Source organism: Euprymna scolopes, chromosome 23, assembly GCF_053919585.1.
Source record: "Euprymna scolopes isolate OS-2025 chromosome 23, ASM5391958v1, whole genome shotgun sequence".
Classification (NCBI taxonomy): Eukaryota; Metazoa; Mollusca; class Cephalopoda; order Sepiida; family Sepiolidae; genus Euprymna; species Euprymna scolopes.
The window spans coordinates 48682689-48688955 of record NC_136504.1 but is presented as its reverse complement, the minus strand read 5'-3'; positions in this window follow the sequence as shown (position 1 = coordinate 48688955).

Genomic DNA, 6267 nt, shown 5'->3' with positions numbered 1-6267 from the left:
ACGCAGAGGGCATCCCCTGCAGAAAGACATTATGTTTACTTGAAAAAAAAATGACAGGAACAAGACATTATCAAATTATTCTGAGAGAAGATAAGAGCAAGGCCAGGAAAATAAAAAATGGAATCCCCGAAGTCCCAGTACTTGCGCCAACACACTTTAACATCTACATCAGTGACATCATTGCCCACAACTAGCTCAGTAAAGTTGCGATACGTGGACGATTGGGTGTTGCCTCATTAATCAGACAGCTGGGAGGAACTGGAAAAGATGCTGACTAAGGACACCATCCTTATGAAAACCTTCTTTGACGAGTGATACTTAAGGATGAACACAAAATAAACAATTACATCAGTCTTCCATCGCAACAACTATGAGGCCAACGACCCCCCCAGGTTAAAGCTGGTAAAGCAGCCTTCCCTCCTGGTCAATTCCCCAAATATGTGGGAATCACCCTTGATAAAACGCTGTCCTATCCGACGAACCTTAAGGGATGTGTAAATAAGATTGCCAAAAGAAACAACCTTCTAAATAATGTAACGGGAATATGATGTGGAGCTTCCCAAAGAGTCCCCAGAACAACAGCAATCACACTCTGCTACAGTGCTGCAGAATACTGTGCCCCAGTATGGTCTTAGAGTCATCGCACAAAATCAATTAACAAAAAATTCAGTAAAAACAATGCATATATCCTCAGGATGTCGAAGTCAACCCCAACACACTGGCTACCAGTAGTGAGCTCAATCGCACCAATCCACACAAGGAGGGAAGAGGCAAGTAAAAAATGGATTCAAAACAGGAGGAGGACACCACGGACTTACCAGTCCAACTACTTTTAAAAGATGCCTCAGATACCTCCAGACTCAAGCGCTGGAATCCCCTCTACACCTCAAAAATAAAAAATTTCGACCATTTGAGACATAGAAGGAGGAATGGAAAAAAAAAAATCCCAAAGGAGGAGACATCATTCAGGATCCAACTTCGTGACTCTCATGTTTTACTACAAATAATAGGAAGCAGTGGGTAGGCGCAAACCGGATCAGAACAAGACACTACAGACACCGGTGGGGACAAATAGGCTCTCCAATTTGCCCAAAGTGCAAGGAAGCCTCCCAGGACATAGATTACCTGATCCCACACTGCCCAGTCTCCTGACTGGAAGGAGGCTATGCGACAGCCCATCTACCCGAAGACAATTTCTCAGACTGGCTAAAAAAATAGCGGTATAGAGGTCTAACACGTACGATATTACTAATGCGATAATAAAATATGTATAGGCGTCAAAAATGGTTTAATATTGTTTTTAATATCATGAAATAAGAAACCATTTCGAGTTTAAATCAATTTATTAATACGCTTGTGACCAGAAGAGAATAAAAAACGTTTGCAACATGTAAATATGTTAGAATAGTCAGGATTTTAACAAAATGAAATCGAAAGTACTGTGTTTACTTCATAGCTCCATTTTTTATTGGTCAAGAAGAAATTATTAAAACCTCGCGTAATACTAAATTACTTCTACATCTAAAACGTTCTTAATGTTATAATATATCAATCCATATATATATATATATATATATATATATATATATATATATATATATATATATATATATATTTTCTGTAGAAATATATTTTCTTATAATATATACCAATCCTTATTTAAGACGCTCAATGTAATTACAGAGCAATATAGTGAATAAATGACAACCAACTATATTCCAAAATTCATGATGTTGATCATCTTATAATTAATTCCTTTAATTCATTTTAATTCATTTAATTTGCGCTACGAAACTGATACTGTCAAGAATTGTATAAGTCAACTGAATCAAAGGAATAAATTATAAGATGGTCAACGTCATGAATTTTGGAATATAGTTCTTTTCTCATTTATTCTCTCTCGCTCTCTCTCTCTCTCTATATATATATATATATATATATATGCATATATACACTTATATATATATGCATATATGCATATATACACTTATATATATGCATATATACACACACATATATATATATATATATATATATATATGCATATATACGCATGCCATGACCATCCCTCTTGAAAAAGTCCCCATAAATCGGGCGAAACGTTGAGCGTTCAAGTCCTTCCACCGCCAATGTATTTTTCATATCGTCGGATTTTATCGATTTTAACAATCATATATATATATATATATATATATATATATATATATATATATATATATATATATATATATATATATATATGCAACTTTGTCTGTGTGTGTGAGAGAGTTTGTTCCTTATAGACTCCGAAATGGCTGAACAGATTTTCTTTAAAGTTTACAGAACTTTAGTGGATAAGATCTTAGTGAATTTTGTCTCAGAATGCCCTCGATAATTACCGATAATCGATTATTATAATCGTTATTTTAATTTATCTATCAATCGGTAAAGCCATTTTTCTATGTCGTCGCTTAGCAACAATGATAGAACAACGGGCCGGGAAAATTCTACTGTAAGCAAGTTGATAGTATGTTTTTTTTTATTTTGCATGACGTGGTCTGTAGGTTAAAACTCCGCACATAAATTTCTTAATTTGTTTTTCATTAATTGCAAAGAATTTTATAAGGCTTGAAACATTACGTGTTTGATTATATAACGTTAAATTGAATTTAAAAAAAAATTCTTAATGCTGCTATATTTTAAGTTATAAATTTATTATATTTTTACGAGAATATCTTGTTCTTTTCTTTTCCGGGTTTAACAACTAGTCGTTTACTTTTTCATGTTTAAGCTTAACCATGTTTATGCTCGCATTTTTTTTTAATTGTAATACATGATTTTTCCAGGCTTCTAATAAATTTACTTGTTCTTTGTTGAATTTCAGTCTTATTTTTTTGCCCCCGTAAACATAACATACACATATGTACGGCACTCGTCTTTTTCAATAAAATCCCTCAATTATCTCTCTTTCATTCTGTCATTCTGTCTGTTTCAGTTGTTACTTCTTTTTTCGCGACAGCAGTGAATTAGTAGCAACACCAGTCGCTGAAGCGACGTGGTTTCTATGGAAACCAGTAACAAAAAACTTTGCTCACCTTCTTATGTTTTTTTTTTTACAATTTTCAACACCACGAAATTCATCATAACTTTTTTTTACTGAACGAAAAATAACTGTTTTGCTGAACGAAAATTGAATCTTTTTTCACAATATAGCTGAGAACGTGATCTATAAATTGTAATAATTGTTTGAAATTTGGTCGAAAAATGAGTGAACGGTAAAGCTTTAAAGCAGTCCTAAATGACTAAAATTGTCACTTTACCATATATTCAAACACTACTCTTTTTTGGCCAAGATCAAAGTGTAGCATCTGTTCCGGCAGATACTTCACTTAAGATTATTTGTACCAGTCAATGGAGGGGAAACCCTCTATACTGGGACAATTATTATTTTTGGTAACCAGAGTGACCCCTTTTAGGGGAGCTGGTTTTTACCTCACATTAAAAACGGCCTTGTGCCTAATTTGCTTAGTGGGGGAGCAAATAAATACCATCTGTTCCGGCAGATGCTGCACTTAAGATAATTTGTACCAGTCAATGGAGGGGAAACCCTCTATACTGAGACAATTATTATTTTTGGTAACCAGAGTGCCCCCTTTTTGCCTACTTTTAGGGGAGCTGGTTTTTACCTCACATTAAAAACGGCCTTGTGCCTAATTTGCTCAGTGGGGGAGCAAATAAATACCATCTGTTCCGGCAGATGCTGCACTTAAGATAATTTGTACCAGTCAATGGAGGGGAAACCCTCTATACTGGGACAATTATTATTTTTGGTAACCAGAGTGCCCCCTTTTTGCCTACTTTTAGGGGAGCTGGTTTTTACCTCACATTAAAAACGGCCTTGTGCCTAATTTGCTCAGTGGGGGAGCAAATAAATACCATCTGTTCTTCAGATGCTGAACATCCATTTCTCGTTCTCTTTCAGTGGAGGAGCAGTCCTTCACGACTGAGACAAATTTTTTTTGTACCTTTTCTCCACGTTAAAACACGACCCTGGTGTCTAATTTTGTCCCGTGGGAGGCATTGTAAATAGTTACCCTATCTATCTATCTATCTATCTATCTATCTATCTATCTATCTATCTCTCTCTCTCTCTCTCTCTCTCTCTATATATATATATATATATATATATATATATATATATATATATACATATATTTATATTAGGTATCCTCATTCTCTTTGTAAAATCATTTTTTATGCAGAATTGGCGACGTCATTATTTTGTGTGTAAATTTGACGGATGGTAAAAGACGCTAAAAGTGAATAATAGAATTAACGTATTTTTGTTATTGTTATTTTGTTCATTTTATTAATCTGAGGCCATCGTACAATATTTGGAAAATAGACACGATAATCAAATTGCACAACTAAAAATTAACTGCAATTAAAATATTTTGGGTTGTGGTTAAATTTTCTATTTTCGAATAGCCAGTAGTTATTTTAATATTATATTAAGATATATATATATATATATATATATATATATATATATATATATAATTCGAATTTGGGGGTATCAAAACAAAAGCAAAATATGATGAAAGTAAAAATAAAATAGATAAACTCCATAATTTATTATACCGTACCTGTTCACACTGAAACACTTATCACAATATTCTGTGGATCTATATTAAAAAACCTTGTTAAACTTTGTGACATATTTCCATTCTATGGAGGTCAGGTGCGAACGAACACCCCATAATTTTATCATACCATATTTCTTCAAACTGAAACATAATTATCAAAGTATACTTACGCAGATAGATATGAAAAGTCTTTATTAAAGTTTGTGCCTATTTCTATTCTATGGAGGCCAGGCGCGAAGGCAGACCCCACATTTTATTATACCATCCCTATTTAAGTTAAAACATATCAAATATTCTCATGTACATCTATATCAAAAACACTTGTAAACGTTTTTTTTAATTTTTAAACTTTTTATTTCCATACTTTGTGGACCAGGCGCGTACGCAGACCCCACAATTTTAATGAACCACTGTTCTGCCGGATCAAACCCTATTCGTGACCAGACACACAAACACACACACACAAACATTCAGCTTTATATATATATATATATATATATATATATATATATATATATATATATATATTTCTCCATTATTTAAACTCCAACTTTATAAGGTATCAGAATTTTACTCGACCTTAATATATTGTATTCAGTTTTCGTAATATGAAATATTGCGCCAGGAGTATATACAAAAAATATTTCCCCTCATATATTTAACGCAAACCCTTCGAAATATAAATTAATTTAAAACTGGATAAGTATCGAGAATTTCACGAAAATCTATCCATTAGTTGATTTTTGCTAGAGTTATTAAACACGTTTACGCTTTCGAAATGATCATTACATAGGAACGTTGTTTTAAGGCGTCGATAAACAATAATTTGAACACGGCTGAAGTCTAAGCTTTTTTATTAAAAAAAAACATATCGTCTAGTTTATTTTAAGATTCTTTTTAATTGTAAAAACGTTATGATGATTATATTAAATTATATTGCCGTTTCCACATGTTACATATAGGGGATTTAATTCTGTGGTACTCTTTGGAGGTACTTCACACACACACACACACACACACACACACACACACACACACATATATATATATATATATATATATATATATATATATATATATATATATATATTGGGCACTTCTGCAGTATTCGGGCGAGCGCCATTGTCAGAGGGTGATAACTCCAATTTCTTTTTGGTCAAACAAGATTTTCCAAACACTAAAATATTTGAAAACCAAAACATTTATTGTATAAAAATCTATCAAAACATAATTGTAAAAACATTTATTGAAACGTCTGTGTAAGAAAATATAATTTTAATAAAACAATTTTTGAATTAAAAGCAACATTGGATTTTTATAAAGTAAAATTGTTTTTTTTTGTTTTTTTTCGAAAAAAAATAATTTTAATGAAACATTTTTCGAATTAAACCAACTTTGAAAAATTAACAACAAATTTATAATTTAAACGAAATATTTTTTGAATTGAAGTATAATTGTGGAACCTGTTTGTTTGAAATGTCTGCGTATGAAAATATAATTTTAATCAAACAATTTCGTAATCAAGCAACATTGGATTTTTATAAAATAAATAGTTTTTTTTTTCCAACAACTTCCCCAAAAGTATGAGTAATCGTTCCCTGTTCTTTGATCGAAAAGCACCACCTGGCGACGGTTTAGTAAA